This window comes from Giraffa tippelskirchi, chromosome 9 (assembly GCF_054371585.1).
Source record: "Giraffa tippelskirchi isolate mGirTip1 chromosome 9, T2T-mGirTip1v1.2.pri, whole genome shotgun sequence".
Classification (NCBI taxonomy): Eukaryota; Metazoa; Chordata; class Mammalia; order Artiodactyla; family Giraffidae; genus Giraffa; species Giraffa tippelskirchi.
This window is the reverse complement of record NC_137283.1, coordinates 24424630-24447404: the sequence shown is the minus strand read 5'-3', so window position 1 is coordinate 24447404 and position 22775 is coordinate 24424630. Positions and strand designations below refer to the sequence as shown.

At 37.3% G+C, this 22775-nt stretch overlaps 1 long non-coding RNA gene across 1 annotated transcript in view; it reads right to left on the bottom strand.

The window, feature by feature from the left end:
* LOC145520802 (uncharacterized) overlaps positions 1–22775 on the bottom strand; it is a 367809-nt gene that overhangs the window by 205795 nt on the left and 139239 nt on the right. The window contains exon 7 of the long non-coding RNA XR_014064835.1: positions 1074–1129. This is a non-coding gene — a long non-coding RNA (uncharacterized LOC145520802). The remainder of the gene's footprint in view (positions 1–1073; positions 1130–22775) is intronic.

Below are 22775 nucleotides of genomic sequence, written 5' to 3'. Positions count from 1 at the left end.
GAGATAATAGTGGAAGGAGGATGTACAGATGATTTTATAGAAAGAAAAATATGCCATTAAAATTTTTAGAATAGTTTTCATTTATAGAAAAATCACAGAAATAGTACAGAGTTCCTCTCCCCTCCCAGTTTTCCTTATTATCAAGATCTTACATTACTACAGTACATTTGTTACAATTAATACTGAGTGACTAACACTTTCTCTTTCACTTTATCAGTAACTAAAGTCTACAATTTATATTCGGATCTCCTTAATTTTTATTTGGTGCCCTTTCTCTGTTTCCAGATCCACATTCATTTCTTTGTCATGTCTCCTAAGCTCCTATTGACTGTGATCGCTTCTTAGGCTTTCTTTGTTTTTGATGATCTCGACATTTTTAAGTAGCACTGGTTAAGCATTTTGTAAAATATTGGTCATTTGAGGTATGTCTGCTGTTTTTCACATAATTAGCCTCAGATACAGGTTTTTGAGTGGAAGCCCACACAAGTAAGGGCTTCTCTGGTGACCCAGGTAAAGAATCTGCCTGCAGTGAAGGACATCTGGGTTCGATCTCTGTTTCTGGAAGATCTCCTGGAGAAGGAAATGGCAACCCACTCCAGTACTCTTGCCAGAATAACCCCATGGACAGGAGCCTGGTGGGCTACAGTCGATGGGGTTGCAGTTGGACATGACTGAAGTGATTGAGCACGGATGCAAGCCACACAGGTAAAGTGCATTCTCATCACACCATCTCAAGCATCAACATGACCTCTCACTGCTGATAAAGACTTTGATCACTCAGGTCCACTATAAAGTTTCATTTTCCCCTTTTGGGAACTGCACACCCTAGAAGGAAGTTACTAAATAGTCTGTGTTTAAGAAATAGGGCATTATGCTTTGCTTTCCTGAGGTGAAAGGGGAGGAGTATCTCAATTAATTATTTGACATTCTCCTATATAGAAAACTTGTCTATTCTCCTTACTCATTGATTTATCTATTATATATAATTAAATCATCACTTATTTCACTATGGAATCATGAATGTTTATGTTAGAATCTGAGTTATAATCCATTTGAGTTATTTCATTACTCACATGTTTCTGGTTTTGGCCATTTGGGGAAGTTTTTTGGCTCCTGGAATACACCATTCCTAAAAGGAGAACAGAAGAGAAATGAAAAGTGAGAAGGCTGGAAAACAATAGTTTTTAAGCCATAATATATAGTTAAAAAAGAAAAAAAAAAGAGCCTAAGATCTACACATAGGTTTAGTCTGAAGTTCTGGGTTGACTAGGCTTTGATAACCATTGGCAATAGGATAGGGGCTTCCCAGGTGGCACTAATAGTAAAGAACCTGCCTGCCAATGCAAGAGACATAAGAGACAGGCATTCATTCCCTGGGTTGGGAAGATCCTCTGGAGAAGGGAATAGCAACCCACTCCAGTATTCTTGCCTGGAGAATCCCAAGGAAAGAAGAGCCTGGGTGATTACAGTCCATAAGGTCGCACAGAGTTGGACCCAACTGAAGCAATTTAGCACATAGTACACAGCAAAAGGATGCCTCAAGTTATTGGTCTGAACACAGGGACTAATATTAATGTCTGGCTTCACTCAAAACTGAGATTAAAAATGCTTCACCCTTTTAAAATAGAAAATGAGTCACTGTTGAAACACAGTAACTGGGAATTCATCATGCAAATGTGATAATTATAATGATACCCAAAAATTAGTAAGCATGACTGGCAGAGAAATGACTGTAAATCTCAACAGTGCTTTTCCACAGGATTTCTGAGAAAAACAACAACAACAAAAAAGAATAAAAATCAACTGAAGCAATAGATATAGAATCTTTCAGATATCTCACAATCATATTAGGCATAAACAGCAGCAGTTCAGATTATCAAAGTTCAAAACATCCCACTGTCAGGTTCCTGTAGCAAAATTTTGCACTCAAAAGAGCTAGAGTTGCTAGGAACCATTGATGTAAGAAGGATGTAACTCAAGGGAAAGATAAAATAAAATTAAAATGCCTGGGGAGAAACTTTTATGGGTTTATGGTATTCTTCATGGGGCACAAGTGGGTGCGTAGAAGATTCCAGATGGTCCTTGACTTAGGATGGTCCCACATACAACTTTTACACTTTAGGATACTGTGAAAGCAATTTTCACATTTGGTAGGAACTGTACTTGGAATTCTGAATGTGGATCTTTTCCCTGGCTAGCAATAGGCCACAGGACACTCCCTTGGGATGCTGGATGGTTACATTGAGCCTCGCTCCCAGTCAGCCACCCGATCATGACGGTAAATAACTGATATACTTACAACCATTTTGTTTTTCACTTTCAATACAGTATTCAGTACATTACAGGAGATATTCAACACCTTCCTATAAAATAGACTTTTTGCTAGATGCTACTGTCCAACTGTAGGCTAATGTAAGTGTTCTGATCACATTTAAGTTAGGTAGTCAGGTGTATTATTATATGCAGTTTCAGCTTATGATATTCTCAATTTCCAGTGGGCTTATGAGCACGTATCCCCATCATATGTGGAGGAAGAGCTAAGTAAATTCCTGTTATATATCTAATATCTTTCAACAGTATTGAATATAAAAATTTCCTATTTTAGTTTATGAAGATCAGAAGCTATTAGACTGTAACTTTCCTTGTTGGATTCAGTGTTAATTTCCAACTAAACTGCACTACACAGTAAGATACCATATTCTCTACTGAGTGTTTTTCATGAGTTAAGCCACTGCCTATTGAACACAAATTAATCAGCGAGTCATAGTCCCTGAAACTTGAAATGGCAACCCACTCCAGTATTCTTGCCTGGATAATCCCAAGGACAAGGGAACCTGGTGGGCTGCCGTCTATGGGGTCGCACAGGGTCGGACACGACTGAAGCGACTTAGCAGCAGCAGCAGTATGACTTGAAACTAGACATAATATGTAGGTCATCCACATGTAACTGCAACATTCCTTAAGACATTTTCTGAATAAGGTATGTATGCAAACTTGGAACAGGTCTTCACCTCAGTAAACTCACACTTACTCTAGAAGTGATGTACAAGTTGCTGAAATGTTGCTGAACCACAAAAGACGCCAGGATTCCTGGCCTCCAGAGGAGAAGAATTCAATCCGGGGCCAGAGACAAAGCTTGATTGCTCAGAGCTTTTGTGTAGCAGAGTTTTATTCAAGTATAAAAGGGATAGAGAAAGCTTCTGACATAAACATCAGAAGGGGGCAGAAAGAGTAACCCCCACACTAGTGTCAGCAATGGAGTTATATACTTTTAATTAGTTATTACAGTGAATCAAAAGAATGTCTGGAGGTTGTAAAGATCTTACCAGACCCACTCCCATAATTTACATTTTAAGATAACAAGATTAGCCAGAAGGTTTTCAGGAAGGAAAAACTGTCCTTAAGCAGGATATATTGTTGTTGTATAAACCCTAGTACAGAGTTTAAACTGAGTTGTGTAATTGACTAAGACTAAGGAATATAGATAAAAAAAATAAAAGTTTGTCCTTTCCTCCTCCTTGAGAATTCCAGATCCTTCTCTCCTTGGGGACCCCCGGACTTCTTATCAACCTACCTAGGAATTGACTCTCTCATTGCCATTTTTCCTAGACTACCTGATTTCCACTTTTTTGTCACCTTTCTGTCAATAGAGGACTCACTAGTCTTTGCAAACAAAAATGGGATAGGAGAAAACATTCAAGTTGAGGATGGCATGATTTGACTTTACATGGGCATGTGCTGGAAACTTACTTTTAATTCTCTGTACCATTTCAAGCATCCATGTGTATATGCAGCCATTCTAACTACAATTTATCACTGGTATTAGTACAGTGACAATAATATCAATAATAATTAGTAACTGTATACCTTACTCCAGACACTGTACTCCAGTGTGTTGTAGTGTATTCATTGTACCATTTAATCAAGCTTCCCTGGTGGCTCATTGGTAAAGAATCCACATGCCAAGTAGGAGACACGGGTCCAATCCCTGGGTTGGAAAGATCCCCTGGAGAAGGAAATGGCAACCTACTTCAGTGGGTTCTTGCCCATTCTTGCCTGGGAAATCCCATGGACAGAGGAACCTGGAGGGTTACAGCCTACGGGGTCACAAATCACACACAACTTAACAATTAAACAACAAGAACAAAAGAATAACTCTATTCAGTAGCAATTTGCGGTTTGTAAAGCTCTTTCATTGTATTTTGAAGACACGAATTTCAGTCTATAAACACTGATTTGCAAGAAAATGTTATGTATTTTTAAAGACAATTCATATTTTAATCCTACCAAGAATATGCAAAATTTAACCTCAGTTTTTTCAAGGTTTCTCCAAACTGAAAATGTGTAGTTTATACATATGGAATATTAACTAGTGCCCAGATGGAATATGAGCTCTAATCAATGAGCCATGGTCACCAGTCAGTAATGAGACAGTAACAACATCAAGGTTTGTGTTTAAGTTATCTATGACTTCTTTTTCTGTTCATCTCTATGTTCCATGTACCCTTTTCCTCAGGTCTTGATGCCTTTTCAGAAGTTCAGCCCTGAACCTACTATCCTCTCTACTTTCATCATTTTGCACCATCTTTGCTACAATTCTATTTCTGTGGCAGTTACTTTGTTTACATCCATTGCATTGCCTCTGTTTAATTGAGACTTAGAGTCAGAAAGCCCTTTTGGCTGTTTCAAGTTTGTTCTCTGCTCTATCTATCTATTGAGCTGATAAACACAAGCTCAATGAGTGTAAAATTACAATATACAGAGAGAGAAAAACAAACATATCTGAAAATTGTTCAACATCACTAATTAATGCTGCTGCTACCGACTCTGTGCGACCCCAGAGACGGCAGCCCACCAGGCTCCCCCGTCCCTGGGATTCTCCAGGCAAGAACACTGGAGTGGGTTGCCATTTCCTTCTCCAATGCATGAAAGTGAAAAGTGAAAGTGAAGTCGCTCAGTCGTGTCTGACTCTTCACGACCCCATGGACTGCAGCCTACCAGGCTCCTCCGTCCATGGGATTTTCCAGACAAGAGTACTGGAGTGGGCTGCCATTGAGAATACAAATTAAAACCACCATGAGGTATCATCTCACACCAGTCAGAATGGTATCATCAAAAAGTCTACAAATAATAGATGCTGGAATGGGTGTGGAGAAAAAGAAAGCCTCCTACAGTGTTGGTAGGAATGTAAATTGGTGCAGTCATTATGGAAAATGGCATGGAGATTCTTTAAAAACTAAAAAACATATAGCTATCACATGATCCAGCAATCCCACTCCTGGGCGTATATACAAAAAAAAACCCCCTCTAATTTGAAAAGATACATGCACTCCAGTGTACACAGAAACATTACTTACAGTAAGCAAGACAGGGAAGCAACCTAAATGTCCATCAACAGATGAATGGATAAGAAGATGGGAGGTACGTGTGTGCGTGCACGCACACACACATGAATAACATTCAGCCATAAAAAGATGAAATAATGCCATTTGCAGCAACATGAATGGACCTAGAGATGATCATATTAAGTGAAGTAAGTCAGAAAGAGAAAAATAGTATTTTATCATGCTGAAATGTTTACTCTTGAAGTAAATTTATCCACTATTCCATAAATGCTTATAATGGCCTACCATATTAAAAGCATTACGTTAGGCACTGTGGAGTAAAAGTAGGATCACTCAGTTAATTTTATGAAGCACCTTCCTTTTACAGATGACATATTTGGATTTCAAATCATTGAGGGTTTTAAATATGATCACAGAGGATTGTTAGTGACAATCAGGATTCATAGTCTGGTCCAAAACTCATTAAATTCTATCAGACTTCTCCCAATCTGGACAAAACCCAGCCCTGCACCTCAAGGAAATTTGATGGTGGCTTGAGGAGATAGACAATTGTTGACAATATCTACAAGATATTGGTATAAGTGAAATATCTTACCTGAGTGATGTGACATGATGGTGAGGATGAGGGACAGGGCCCTCCAGCTAGAGGGGTCAAGGGTATGGTCAAAGTTGAAGTGAAATGTGATTCAAGACTGAGGCATGTTTGAGATTTCAACAAGCGAATGCTTTAGCCAAAGATACTCATAGCAGAAAAGGCAGGAGCAAGAAGTTCCACAAAATCACCTCAGTGTGTGGGAGAGATTGGGTACCATCAGTGGAAGCAGAGAAGGAAATTAAAAGCTTCAGTTCAGGGTAAACGTCTAAAAGAAAAGTGAGTAGTTACAGTAGGATCAGTGTGGCCGCAGAGCATCAAGGACAAGAGGGTTGAAATGGTCTCTAGGGACTTCTGGGCTTCCCTGGTGGCTCAGTGGTAAAGAATCTACTTCCAGGAGACATGGGTTTAAATCCCTAGCTCAGTAAGAACCCCTGGAGGAGGAAATGGCAACTCACTCCAGTATTCCTGCCTGGAAAATTCTATGGACAGAGGAGCTTGGTGGGGTACAGCCTGAGGGGTATCAAAGAGTCAGACACGACTGAGTGACTGATCATGGATGCATGTACCAGGGACTTCTAGCAGTTCATTTGGTCTCAGGTAAACTTGGAGATCTGTAGTAAGCATTGGGTTGGCCAAAAAGTTCGTTTGACTTTTTCCATTAATCTTACGGAAAAAGTCCGAATGAACTTTTTGGCCAGCCCAATACTTTATCCTAACTCTGGATATCTCTTTCCTCCTAACATGGTCTCCATCTTCTTAAGGCTTACGTATGCATTTTTGCATCTCTGAGTACAGTTGAAAGAAACACAAGGAAAGGATTTCTCATGAATTACCTTTTCCTCTAAAGATGAAGGGGAGAGTCCTGACCAACTACATTTTTCAGAGAGATTATATATTCCCAAGTACATTTCTTCCCCTTGGGAAGAAAAACCTGAATACATGTATCAAGTAAAATAAAAAATGGAGATCCTTTGTCATCAGATTAATGTTTTAAAAATGCAAATGATATGTGCTTAGTATTTGATATGGCATTTTTGCCCCATTTTCTCTTTTATTGCCATCCTTCTGCAAAACCAAAATTACTAGGATGGAAGGTTTACTTACCACGATATCCCTGCCACTAAAAAATATACCTTGCTACATAAGGTGATAATAAAGTTTTTAGCCCAGGTCTCCCCAGGTAGCGCAGTGGTAAATAATCTGCCTGCCAAAGCAGGATACACAGGAGATGTGGGTTCAATCCCTTGGTGGGGAAGATCCTCTGGAGTAAGAAATGGGAACCCACTCCAGTATTCTTGCCTGGAAAATCCCATAGACAGAGGAGTCAGGTGGGCTACAGTCCATCAGATCACAAGACTCAGACATGACTGAGCATGCACACAAGCATTTTTAGCTCAATCTGTGTTCTATTTAATGCCTTTTTTGCAAAAGTCTGAATCTAATTGTGTAATCAATTGTTCAGAAAGGAGATGCATAAATTAATTGAATTAGATAATCCCAATGATCTCTCTAATATTAAATAACAAAACAAAACTGTAATTACTCCATTAGAAGTTCTTTCATGAAACAGCATACTATAGTGACTGAAAATCAGGTAAATGAAGAAGCAAAATGTGGTATCTGATGGTTTTACTGTTTCGAATACACTCCAACACCAAGCACATCATTTGGATTTTATGACAAGATGCAATAACCAGCCACTTGTGAAAATAAAATATACTTTTCAAATTAAACTTCTTTCTAGCAAGCTTTATTATGCATATTCCCTTTGTTTTCTTATAGTAACCACAGATGTCACACATCAGACATGATGAAGAGAATATCTTTAGATATTTGTAAAGAAAGTTTGACAAGGGAGACTATCACAAAGAAAAGATTTATGGTGAATAATTATGAATTATATTGACTACTCTCATTCATTTACATCAGGACTTGAGGTTATAGACAACCAATCATTTAGAGTTATTCCAATCAGATATACAGAAATCAGAATAAGCTGCTTTTATTGGGCTGAAATTTTTCACGCCAAATTGACAATATAATTAATTCCAATTCTTTAAATCAGGGCATACTTAAGATTAATAGTAGTTACAAATCCAATGGCTGCAGAGTTTTGCAATAAAATAGCAGTAACAATAACTACAGTCTCTCTCCCACCCCTTTTCCTCTCCAGCAATAAAGTTTTCTGTTTTTGATTTTAGGTTGTTATGAAGGTTATGTCTATAAAAGGGTGGGAAAACAGGAGATTATTTTCCTTCTATCTGTGTGTCTGAAAATGTCTTTTCTTTCTTTCTCTTCTCCCTTCCTCCCTCACTTCTGTCTCAATCCTCCAAAATTTAAAGTTATCTGTCCCTTGCCTTTTAGCATCAATAATACTCTTCTCATCAGTAGTGAACCTACTTTTTTTCCTCAGGACATTTTTGGGAGTTTATTTTTTTTTAATGTCTAGTGTTATGAAATTTCAAGACAATATGTCTGGATTCTTTAACTTTTTTTTTCCTGGATATTCTGGGCTCAATACTGAAGGTTTATGTCTTCCTTCATCTCTGCAAAATGATCTTTTATTATTTTCTATTTTATTTCTTTTGTTCTTTCTGAGATATGGCACCTGTGTTTGTCTCATTTTTGTATTTTTCCTTCATAGTTCATAGGAATTACTCAAATTTGTTTAGAAGTTTTATTGCTAATTTTTGACAATTAAATTCCTTTCTAAGAGACCTGTCTTGATTTTGAAATTTTATAGCATACCACTCATTTTTTAAAGGTTGTAATAGGTTTTAAAATCTTTCCATATAGTTTATAACTTCAAATTTTTTTCTATAAATCAGATCTGTTTCTTTTCAAACAAGCCGGTCTGTTTATTTCCCTGGTTCCTACTCTTCCATGTTGCTGATTTTAATGATCTCTGGTTGTCACTTCATACTTTAAAAGGACAGTGATACTGTCACAAATACCCCAAATGCTAAGGTAAGAAAAGAACCAGCATCCCCGTTAAAGACCTTAGCTTTTCCTAAAGAGATAATCCAGTTTTTTTCAGAGAAGAGTCATTTGCTTTGGGGATATTGTTTTCTTCAGAGTAAATATCTTTGCCTTTTACACTCTATGCTGCTTTTGGAGAGAAAATATTGTCAAGCTATAGAACTTTATAGACTATTGCAATTAATTTCTGGTGTCTGCTCCCATTGTTTTCCCCAAATTTTCAGTACTTGGTTACTCTGAATTCAAAGGCTGGAAAGGCGTTCTGTTGGGCAGACTGAATTCAAACAGGGAGTATGATTTTAAAAAATAAAATCTGTATGACAACTGTTTACAGATCTAAGAATATAATGCCATGCTTAGCCGCTCAGTTGTGTCTGACTCTTTGCGACCCTGTGAACTGCAGTCCGCCATGCTCCTCTGCTCATGGGGTTTCTCCAGGAAAGAATACCGCCATGGGGGTTGCCATGCCCTCCTCTAGGGGATCTTCCCAACCCAGCAATCAAACTCAGGTCTCCAGCATTGCAGGTGGATTCTTTACCATCTTAGCCACCAGCTAAGCCCAAGATTACTGAAGTGGGTAGCTTATTCCTTCTCCAGGGGATCCTCCCAACCCAGGAATAGAACTGGGGTCTCTTGAATTGCAGGTGGATTCTTTACCAGCTGAGGTACCAGGGAAGCCTAAGAACATAACACCCCTCTCCTAATAACGTTCCGTATTTACTTGAAAAGTTTGATTTTCTCATATTTCCTAATAGAATATTTTTAGACACTCTTATACTTGTAGGGTCACAAGTATCTTTATAAACAATGATGCATCTAGAGTGTATCTATCTGGATTGATAGAATTGTTAAAATTTTATATGAAATCTTTGTAGCTTTGTAGCTTATACTGGTAAGCTAGTTTGCTATAGACCAATTCTCACACCAAAACCACTAGAAAAGAAGCACAAACTTACTCTTACAGCTTCTACTATCATCACAGGTTGTCTGGGGTCTCCTATGTTGAAATCAAAGTGCCAGCTGTGGTTGTGATCCCATCTGAGGCTGGGGGTCTTCTCTTAAGAATGTTCAGGTTTTGGTTCTGTGTGGCCTCAGGACTGATGCTGCTATTTTCTTACTGGCAGTTGTCTGGGAGATGCTACAGGTCCCAAAAATATGCCCCTCTTACAACACAAAATCTGCTTTATCTTCAAGGCCAACAAAGAGCATCTCCTTGATTTAAATCCCTCTGACTTCTCTTGACCGTGAGCTTTAAACCCACTTTTAGAGAGTTAATATACTTAGGTCAAACCACCCTGACCTTTTCACGTGATTAAGGATCAATAAGAATAAAATCTCTTTTGATTAATTTAAAGTCAAATGATTAAGGACCTTAATTACATTTGTAAAGTCCCTTTGTCATAGAAAATAATATAATCAGGGGAATGAAATCCCATCATATTCACAGTTCCCTCTCTCATTTAAGGGAGAATATTAGACAAGGCATACACACCAGGGGTCAGGAATCTTGGAAGCCATCCTAGAACTCTGCCTACCACATCAGTATACAAGTCTATATAACCAACACCAAGAAAGAAAAAATAAAACAGACTCCTAGGATAACTTCCAGATATTTAAGTTATTATACATAGATTTTTAAATAATAGTGTTTAGTTTTATATACTAAAAAATTGTGTAGTCATAAAAATGTTAATAGAGAACTGGAAATAGTATTGCCAGATTTAGCAAATAAAAACACAGAATTTCAAGTCATAGTAAAATTTCAGGTAAACAGCAAATACCTGTTTTATTAAAATTATATCTCATAAAATAAAATATTTAGGACTTATCCACGCTACAAGTTATTTCTTGCTTATTTGAAATTTATATTTAACTGGGAACCCTTTATTTGGCAACAGTAACTTTAAACTATAAAATAGGTAAAATTTTTGAAATGTAAAATAAAAGAAATTATGAACTCTGATTCAAAGAACAACATATGAGATACAATTGACAACAGGATTAATGAATGGGTAGTAGGTCAGAAGAGACATATACTGAAGCATTAATAAGAAAATAAAAATAAGGAAAGATCCCAAAAAGAACATAAGAAACAAAGGGCATGGGAATAAAAGTCTGAAATATTTATTATCATGGTCCCAGATGGAGAAGAAAGAGAGAATGGGAAAAAATGCTTAGGCACTGTTGTCTACGTACAGGCACTATGCTAGGGGCTTCCCATATATTAACCTATTTAGTCCTTACAACAGTCCGGTGACATTATTTTGCCCATTTTACAAATGAGATCCACAGAGAGGAAGCAAATTTCACAAAGTCACCCAGGTAGTAAGTGGCAGAGCCAGAATTTAATTCATTCTTTTAATCACTATGCTATATCGCCTACCTAAATTATGAGAAAACCACTTTCAGGAAATAAATGTTTGGCCACCGCTGTTTTGTTTTTACACATGTGAATTGTAGTAAAGGGATTCTGATCCCTATTGCAAAAATATAAGCAAATAATTTCAAAATAAATTATAAGCATTGATATATTTATGTTAATAAGAGTACAAGGAGGAGGACATTTTGTCAATTAAGAAAATTTGTGAATAAGTTCCTATTGGAGGTAATTATGAGCTGGGCCTCAAAACCAGAAAGTTAGGTTGGTGGTTCGAAGACTTGAGCATGCATTAGAATTGCCAGGAGGGCTTGTTAGAATGCTAAACTCTGGGCTCGAAGCTCAGAATTTCTGATTCTGAGGCCTAGGCTGGAGCCATAGAATCTGCATGTCTAATAAGCTTCCAGGTGATGGTGATACTCTGGGACCTCATTACCAACCAGAGTTAAGTGGAAAAGAACCATTCCAAACACAGAGCATGAAGAAGTATTGAGAGGAAGATTAAACACCATTAGTATTGAGCAAGGGAAGAAAGAGGTAAAATAGAAGTTAGATTATGAAGAATTTTACAGTCAGGTTTGGTGGTATGGATTTAGAGCGTAAAAATGCAATGAGCCACCCTATAAAATAATTCTTTGAAACCTCAAAATTTTATTCAAATGTAAAAATCATACAAATAACAAGGCTTGATATGAAGAAAATAATTTTTGTTTGTGTGTGAACATTTTGGAAAGGTAAAAGCTTGCACATCCAAAGACTATTGGGTATACAAATATCTATGCCTAATAATGTTTTTGTCTTACCTCTTTCCTCCCTTTTCCTTGAATATACACAAGCTTAGTCTGAGGGACATTATATCTGCTGATCATGTTCATTTGGGTCAAATTAAATGTTGAACACCCTTGAAAAAGCTTGAAGGGAATAGTGTTGCGCTTCTCAGTCTGGTAACATATTTTAATTTACACAGAGGGAATTGCCTTGTATGAAGTTTCTTTTGGAATTGAGCACTAGGTTACAAAATGGGATGCCAACAAAAATAGCATTCTATATCTCAGGTAGAAATGTAATCTGTCACCCCCTCCTCATCCACTTTTTCTCAGTCCCATGTATGTACAGGTGCATATGCCCATATGCACACAGCACAAACTGAATTTTATTCTTTTTCTTTCTGACTCTACTGTTTGGGTACAAAATTAAACTAGTAGACATAATTAATAATTTCTTTTTTCCTTGAGTAGTTACAGAGAGAACTTTGAGCAAACATTTAGCAGCTGTAGCAGCTTTTCCTCCTGTCTTTTTCTTTGTGCCATTCTATGTTAATGTTTCAAAATTGCATTGAACTAAACCACACATTTTATGTATACAAACACTTTGAATAAATAATGCGTTTGCATTCTATTGTTTAATTACTCAATGCAGGAAAACCATTTTTTTTCACCACAATAGTTCATCTAAAACCAATACAATCCAGTTTCTAGCATTTTATGCCCTATATTTGCATCTGGAAAGGGTTCCATTACATTCTTTAGACTCTTCCAACACTTGCCTGCTAGAAACGGGAATGTCTTTTTAACATCTGATCTTACAGTATTTATCACTCATAAACCGGAAACAACTTAAGCCCTATGAAGTATGGAGGTTTAAAGCAAATCTTTATTTAACATTTTCTGTGTCAACATTTCTCTAACTTGAACTGCCAAGTGGATTTCATAGCAGATGACTCTGGAACACGAGCAAGTGTTTGCTCTTACGTCTCAGCCATTAGTATTGAATTAAAGACTACAAGGTTTGAATCACATGGCAGGTTTTGGTGCCTTATGTTGCTGATGCTGGCCAAGAAGAGGAGCATCTGCATATTTATATGTTTATTTCTGTGGAATACTAACAAAGCTTTGGACAGTTGACAAATATGCATCCATATCACTAAATCTAAGGGAGCATCCAAGTCACTTGCAAATAGATTTTCATGGATATGAAAACTATATTGATGCTAAAATGATGTCATATGAGCTATTTAAAAATAATCATCCTGGAAACATTAAGAAAAAAATCCTTTCAACTAACACTTATGGCAAAATATAAGGTTGGCTAGTGAATGGTGAGCCCAGTGGGGGAATGCATTAAGATTTCCTGCATATTCTTCATAAGTATATATTACATCAGCCTCTTTACATGTGTTACCACATTTTGTTCTTGTAATGACCCACTAAAGCGATAGCTAATACCATCTCCACCTCTAACCTTCACTCTAATCTGGTGCGCATATAGCTATTCATGTTTATGGAGGGGTTCCTGTAGCTTGACCATAGCCTTATTCTATCTTCAGAATTAAGCTTAAAAATGCCCATTAGTTCTTATCTTTACCAAAAGCAGTTTATCTTTAAATCAGTTTATCTTCTGTACTTACCTTGGCTAACACAATAGACACTAAATTGCCAACCTTGCTTCCGAATTTCAGCCACCCTCAACAAATTCTCCATATTTAAGCTCTTGCTGATAAAATTGCAAAGACATTTGAACATAGAAGCATAGTCTAAAAGGCTCTGCATGATATCTCATGTTTTCAGATTAAGAAAAAAAAATTGTATATATAACATGTGCATGCGTGCTGTCATGTCCAATTCTTTATGACCCTATGGATTGTAGAATGCCAGGCTCCTCTATCCATAGGATTTTCCAAGAATAATACTGAAATGGGTTGCCATTTCCTCTTCCAGGGGATCTTCCTGACCCAGGGATTAAAGCTGCATCTCCTGCTTTGGCAAGCAATTTCTTTACCACTGAGCTACCTGGGATGGTAAAGTGTCTGCCTACAATGCAGAAGACCCGGGTTCGATCCCTGGGTCAGGAAGATCCTCTGGAGAAGGAAATGGCAAGAGTACTCCAGTACTCTTGCCTGGAAAATCCTACGGACAGAGGAGCCTAGTAGGCTACAGTCCATGGGGTGGCAAAGAGTCAGACACGACTGAGCGACTTCACTTCACTTCACCTGGGAAATCCATATAAAACACACATATACACACATACACACATATATATATGTGTGTGTGTTACAAAATTTTATGTTTTATGCATTTATAAATTATATAAAATATATAAATGTAAATAAATATAACACACACATAAACATATTCTTCACACTTGTGTGTATATGTACTTACTATATATATATATATACATATATATATATATATAATTAATTCTTGTTATTCACAGTACCTATGTTCTATAAATTTGCCAACAACACTGAATTAGCAAGTATAGAATTATTGCTCTTGGAAAAATAGAGAGTTAGGCTTTTGAGAGCCCTCTGGTTGGAATATTTTCACCAACTAATCAATCAATGGTCTTCCTTTGTGGCTCAGACAGTAAAGAATCTGATTCTAGTGTGGGAGATCTGGTTTTGATCCCTGGGTTGGGACGATCCCCTGGAGGAGGGCATGGCAACCACTCTACTATTCTTGTCTGGAGAATGCCCATGGACAGTGGAGCCCGGAGGGCTATAGTCCATGGGGTCACAAAGAGTCGGACATGACTGAGCAGCTAAGCACAGCACACAATCAATCAATGCATAACCTTTACTATGTGTATTTCTGTATAAAGATATATATATATATATATATATATATATGGAAGTGAAAATGTTAGTCACTCAGTCATGTCCAACTCTGTGACCCCATGAACTATAGCCCACCAGGCTCTTCTGTCCATGAAATTCTCCAGGCAAGAATACTGGAGTGGGTAGCCATTCCCTTCTCCAGGGAATTTTCCTGACCCAGGGATTGAACCTGGGTCTTCTGCACTGCAGCCAGATTCTTTATTGTCTGAGCCACCAGAAAAGCCCATATTTATATGTATGTGTATATATATTCATTAATATTTGCAATTATGACCAATAGCACTAAAACTCATATCTGGATGAAGCTTATTTAGCACACATATTTTCTTAAGGCCCATCACAATCTTCTTGGCCTAGGAACACTAGACAGCACTTGGGGACCATTTTAAACAGAAAAATCACCATCAGCAACACAAAAATATGTGGTGCTAACAGACTATGTAAAGGACATGTATGTATTATTAGTATGAGAGCTCAAGTGAGAAGGTACACCACTGCCTGGTTTGACTTCAGCTGGGACAGTGTATGTTGGGTGAGTTAAATTTTTTGACTCTCAGCACATGTTCATTTATTGTTCTGACAATATCATGGGTATCGGCTTAGGGGTTACAAATAAATGTTAGCAAGGAGGCAAATTTATAAACTCACAAATATAGAATCTGTAAATAATGAGGGTCAACTGTATATATAAAAATGCCCAGTGAAATTTGAATTTATGATAAAGGCTAATTAAGTTTTTGTTATGTCTCACAAAATATCTGGGACATACTTCCACACACATACAAAATCACTATTTATCTAAAATTCAACTGGTTGCCCTGTATTTTATCAGGCATTCCTATCTGATAGCTTCCTACACTATGCTTTGCTTTCTTTATTGATCATTGTAGTCCAGCCTCATTTTTTTTTTTTTTTCTTTATGCTCCTCTGAAATCCCAAGACTGTTCCCTTCTTGGAGTCTCTTACTGTTCCCTGACCTCATTCCTAGGCTCTCATAACTCATTCAGGTTTTCCATCCAAACCTTTCTCCCATGTCCTCCTGTATCCCATACATCTGTACTCAATATGGCTACCAGACATCATTATTGTAAGATATGATTATTTTATTCATGTGTGTTTCTTATTTAGAGCCTGCTTCCCTTAAAATTCTGCTTCCCCGAAAGATTATGTTTATTTCCACTTTGCTACACAAAGGCCTAGTATAATATCTGATATATAAAGCCTTTTAAAAGATACTTGTTGAAGAAAAATGATGTGAAGAATAAATGGAAAGGGTATGAGGATTAAAAGAAGTCTTAGTTACATATCTGGGCTTCCCTGGTGGGTCAGATGGTAAAGAATCTGCCTGCAATGCAGGAGACCCGGGTTCTGTCCCTGGGTAGGGAAGATCCCCTGGAGTAGGCAATGGCAACCTACTCCAGTATTTTTGTCTGGAGAATCCCATGGATAGAGGAGCCTGGCAGGCTACAGTCCATGGGGTCTCAAAGAGTCAGACATGACTGAGTGATTAACACTTTAGTTACATATGTGAAGCTAGACTACTTGTTAACCTTTTGGCTCATTCTCCAAATATTGGGTTAGCCAAAAAGTTCATTTCATTCAGGTTTTTCCATAAGCTGTTATGGAAACACCCAAACAAACTTTTTGGTCAACTCTATTTACAGAGCACCCTGAGCTTTGGCATTGTTCAAGTCTCTGGAAATGAAGCGAAAGATAAGGACAAGTTTTCTTTTCTCATGATCTTATTCTCTGCTGGGGCAGATAGGAAATAAATGAATAATTCAATTGTAGCTTGCATCATTGTCAACAAGGAAACAAACACAGAAATTATAAGGAGAATAACTTGAGAGGTTATTATGGATAGAGTGACCAGGATTGCAAACTTTTTGATAGGAGAAGAAGAAAATCCTTATGCTATATGATCTCTGTATTTAAAAAACATTTCAATGTATGTCTTAACATTCTGAAAACTGTTCTAAAGAGATTCTCTTCTTGACATTATAAATTAGTGAGTGATGAGACAGGGCAAAGAATAGAAACTTGACATTTGGACCCCCTATGCTGCCATTGTCTCACAATATGTTGAATAAATTACACACACATGCACACACATGTATACACTATATTCAGTTAATTTTCACTTTACATGAAAAGAACTAACAGTTTAGATGATATAATCATTGATATAATAATGCAATTAAATTCAAAATAATCAGTATCTTTATAATCTCACTTTTTGATGGGTTTATACAGTCATACTTTATTTCAAGGAACACAAATTTATGATTTATTTCAATTCAGACATTGTATAGACACTAACAATGCAACAACAAACAAAAGCAGAAAATCAAAAATTTTACTTTAGGGAAGTGAAAAGTTCCTAAACAAACTCTGATATTAGCATGTGTGATTTAGGGCAGCAAGAACATGATTTATTAACATATTAGCCATCTTTATTCTAAAAATATACGTATAGTTTTAACTAATTAATTCTCATGATACTAACCAGCGGATAAAGCTTATCTGTTAAACACTGCAAGCTCTCTTTTTTAAAAAAAGATGACAAATCCTATAAACAGTGTTCCATAGCCAAAAATCCCATAAGCAGTTTGACTTTAAACTTTCTAAAGCTAAGAAACTGCAATCTGCTGCTGAAAGTTGACTTTTTCTCTGCTGCTCAGGAGTTACACATTTTGACAACAGAGTTTCAGAAACTGTGTAACTATTTTTAAACCATGAGATATTCATTCTCATATTAAAGTTTATTGTGGATATTTCCACCAGGCTAGGCAGAGAAACCTAGATGAGAAGTTTGCGACTCAACAGCTGTATAACTGAAGCAAATTACCTGAGGTCTTTCCATCTTTTCATGCTATAGCCCACTAGGCATCATAATACTTCTCTTACTTATGTAACAGCATTGTTAAGAGTATTCATAAAATAATGATGCCATTTTCCCCTAGAAACAGTACATTGACTTCCTGCTGAACCTAGAACAAAATGTAAACTCCTTTTACGACAAGCAATACTTTCCTTCTTCTAGCCCCTGACCACCTTTTCAGCTTCTCCTGACAGCCTCTCCCTCGTGTTTTTAATTTTCACTGTACTGGCAAATTTTCAGTTTGTCAAACATATCAAATGTTTTCCTTGCCACAACTTCCTTTTACCTAGAATATTTCTTCTCCAACCTTTCACATACTTGGCTGTTTTCAATTTCTAGATTTCTGCTTAAATTTCACCACATTTGAGAGATATACTTGTTATTTGCCATTTCAAATTAGACCTACCCATATTTTTTATCTAAGAGCAGCTTGCTCATTTTTTTTTATGACTCTCATCATAAGTGTTTTGTTATTATTTTGAACATTCCTTTACTTTTTATTGGTTTCTTTGTAGTCAACTACACTCTAAGTCCCAGCAGTTCAGTTCAGTTCAGTTGCTCAGTTGTGTCCAACTCTTTGCGACCCCATGAACCACAGCACGCCAGGCCTCCCTGTCCATCACCAACTCCTAGAGTCCACCCAAACCCATGTCCATTGAGTCAGTGATGCCATCCAACCATCTCATCCTCTGTCGTCCCCTTCTCCTCCTGCCCTCAATCTTTCCCAGCATCAGGGTCTTTTCAAATGAGTCAGCTCTTTGCATGAGGTGGCCAAAGTATTGGAGTTTCAGCTTCAACATCAGCCCTTCCAATGAACTCCCAGGACTGATCTTTAGGATGGACTGGTTGGATCTCCTTGCAGTCCAAGGGACTGTCAAGAATCTTCTTCAACACCACAGTTCAAAAGCATCAATTCTTTGGTGCTCAGCTTTCTTTATAGTCCAATTCTCACATCCATACATGACCACTGGAAAAACCATAGCATTGTCTAGATGGACCTTTGTTGGCAAAGTAATGTCTCTGCTTTTTAATATGCTGTCCAGGTTGGTCATGACATTCCTTCCAAGGAGTAAGTGTCTTTTAATTTCATGGCTGCAATCACCATCTGCAGTGATTCTGGAGCCCAGAAAAATAAAGTTAGCCACTGTTTCCCCATCTATTTGCCATGAAGTCCCAGTAAGGGAAGGACAATTTGTGCTTTATACCTAGTACTATATACCTTGTAATATATACCTAGTACTAGCACAGAATGTATACACAGTTGGCCTCAAGCTTTCCTATTAACTGAATTAATGAATGAATATGAGTGTAAGTGATTAGAATCTGTTAAAGGAAAGAGCAAAGAATACAGGTACCAAGACCTGATTGGTTTTTCATTGTTTGTTTAAATTAAGTCAAGTTGTTCATCATCTCTGGATTTAATTCCTCATTTGTAAATTAAAAATAATGGAAAGGTAGTGTGTGTAATGCATATAATGCATATGGCCTGCATATGCATATATGTGTAATGCCAGCCATGTACAGATATAAGGTGCTATGATTTATAAAGATCAACACCATTTTAAAAAAAGATAATTCCAAAGATCCTCACAGTTTTTTAACTGAAGAATAGTTGGTTTGCAATGTTTGCCAATCTGCTGTACAGCAAAGTGATTCAGTTATACACATATATTCATTTTTAAAATATTCTTTCCACTGTGGTTTAACACAGGATATTGAATGTAGTTCCCTGTGAAATACATTAGATATTGTTGTTTATCTATTCTAAATGTAATGGTATGCATCTACCAACCTCAAACTCCTAGTCCGTTCCTCTCCCTCCCCAATCCCCTCACTGCCTTTGTCAACCACAAGCCTGTTCTCTATATATATGAGTCTGTTTCTGTCTTACAAGTTCAGTTTTACCACATTTTAGGTTCCACCTATGAGAATCCTCATATTTTTTGAGACTTCTAGTCCTTCACCAAAAAAGCACAAGATAGAATCAATGACAGCAAATACAATCTTTGCAATCTGTTTTGATTTTCCAGTTCCAATCATCTTTTCCCTCTTAGCCTGATGATGTCTTTCTTGCTAATGACTTCTAATTTTCCAATTCCTCCAATAGTTTAAGCACTATAAATTGCAAGATAAAGTTGGTAAACTTAGTTAATAAGAAAACTTAGGGAAAGTGTGAAAATAAAAGCAATGAAGAAAAATATTTTGTTAGTTATCACTTCTGAAGACTGTTATTAGAATGATGTAGATAATCCTAGAATGGGATGTTTTATTTGCCCTCCACAACAACATTTGACCAATAGGATCATTGTTGTGTATTAGTAAATACTTATATTTGCATCACATTTTTTGAAATCTGCAATCCAAAGCTATTTTGAAGAAGAGAAAAGAGAGAAATTATCTGCCTCCCCAAATTGCTCTACTGTCTATCTCAACCAGGTATTTAGTCAGGGAGAAATTTTAGGGAGAGCTATTAAAAATGAGAGGAATGAGGCTCCTTCAGGAGAATTAATTTACCCCTCCCACTTCTCCCTGCCATCTTATTAGAAACATAATTGACTTAGAGGCACAGGACACACCAATCTCTTTAAACCTGTGAGCCTACATTGCACAGAGTTGCAGGTCTAACCATCTCCTTTTAAGCTCCGTTATGCCACATACGTGGATGCCACCAAGTCCTATCTGTGGGGGATGTGCTTCTTGAAGGAGGCCTGGACACCATCTGTTAAATTTGGCATGAGTTTCACTTATGAAGTTTGAAGACTTGGTAGTAATTAGTTTCTAGCTTACCTCAAATACTGGAGTGTTTCAATCTATTATCCTTGAGTTTCCTTTTTCTTTAATCTTTATGTCTACACTCAACATTAGGGCTAGAATTCAGTACAATCTAAATGCTGATAAATCCCAAATCTCAAACTGGAGTCTTGATTGCTCCTCAGAACTCCAGGATTAAATATCCAACTTGCTTATTTCATTTGGATGTTTAAGATGCATTTCAAACTCAACATGATTTGAACAAAATTTTTGTCTATACCATCTGTTGGCAAAGTACAACTGTAACTAAAATCTGACCTTCCACATAATTTCAAGTAAAATTTAATTGGAATACAACCACATTATTATTATTATTATTTACATTTTGTCTATAGCTTATTTCACACTGCGGTGGTAGAATTGGGTAGTTGCAACAAAGACTCTATGGCCTTCACATGCAAAGATGTTTACTATCGGGTCCCTTATGCAAAGTTTGTCAACATCTGGTCAATACACTCAACCTTCTCTTATTCCAGTAAGTCTTTACATGATTAAATGATAACACCTTCTGTCTCATTTCCTGAGCCAAAATTCTCAGAATTATGCTTTATATTTTCCTTTTCCTTACCTACTACATCCAATGTATCAGGAATTTCTATGAACTTTACCTTTAAAACAAACCATAGCTCTCTCTTTTTAAAAAATCTCCACAACAACCACCATTGTCTGGTGTATGAAGCACTGACAAAACTTCTTAATGGTTTCTGTTCTATTTTTTTTTTCACTTTTATAATCTTTCCCATCATACTAAATTACAAAAAATTCTTCCTAAATTACACATCAGATAGTCACCCCCTCCCCCACCTTAAAGACTTCCAACAGGTATCCATTTCATTTAGAATAAAATTCAGCTCCCTACTTTATCTTACAAAGTCCTAGATGATTTGAATTCTCCCTCTCTCTGCTGCAAGCTTTCTCTTGCTTACTGATTGCATTCCAACCTCACTGAGTTTTCAGTTCCTCCAACATGCTAAGTTCCCACTTCTGGACCTTTGAATAATCTGCTACCTCTGTTTGGGATTCTCTTCCTCCATGACTGCCTGCCATGAAAAGCTCCTCATCAATCAGCTTTCAGCACAAATGTGACTTCCTTCAAGAGGCCTTTTCTTAATCAGCCAGTGTAATACAGTTACCAAGGCACATGCTACCATATTATCACTTGTCTAGCTTTTAATTTCCTGCAAAACACTTTTCACTGTAATAGAGTTCTACTTATTTATGTATCAAATTGCCAATATCCGCTGGATCATCGAAAAAGCAAGAGAGTTCCAGAAAAACATCTATTTCTGCTTTATTGACTATGCCAAAGCCTTTGACTGTGTGGATCACAATAAACTGTGGAAAATTCTGAAAGAGATGGGAATACCAGACCATCTGACCTGTCTCTTGAGAAACCTGTATGCAGGTCAGGAAGCAACAGTCAGAACTGGACATGGAACAACAGACTGGTTCCAAATAGGAAAAGGAGTACGTCAAGGCTGTATATTGTCACCCTGCTTATTTAACTTATATGCAGAGTACATCATGAGAAACGCTGGGCTGGAAGAAACACAAGCTGGAATCAAGATTGCCGGAAGAAATATCAATAACCTCAGATATGCGGATGACACCACCCTTATGGCAGAGAGTGAAGAAGAACTAAAGAGCCTCTTGATGAAGGTGAAGGAGGAGAGTGAAAAAGTTGGCTTAAAGCTCAACGTTCAGAAAACTAAGATCATAGCATCTGGTCCCATCACTCCATGGGAAATAGATGGGGAAACAGTGGAAACAGTGTCAGACTTTATTTTTTTGGGCTCCAGAATCACTGCTGATGGTGACTGCAGCCATGAAATTAAAAGATGCTTACTCCTTGGCAGGAAGGTTATGGCCAACCTAGATAGCATATTAAAAAGCAGAGACATTACTTTGCCAACAAAAGTACGTCTAGTCAAGGCTATGGTTTTTCCAGTGGTCATGTATGGATGTGAGAGTTGGACGGTGAAGAAAGCTGAGCGCCGCAGAATTGATGCTTTTGAACTGTGGTGTTGGAGAAGACTCTTGAGAGTCCCTTGGACTGCAAGGAGATCCAATCAATCCATCCTAAAAGAGATCAATCCTGGGTATTCGTTGGAAGGTCTGATGTTGAGGCTGAAACTCCAATACTTTGGCCACCTCATGCGAAGGGTTGA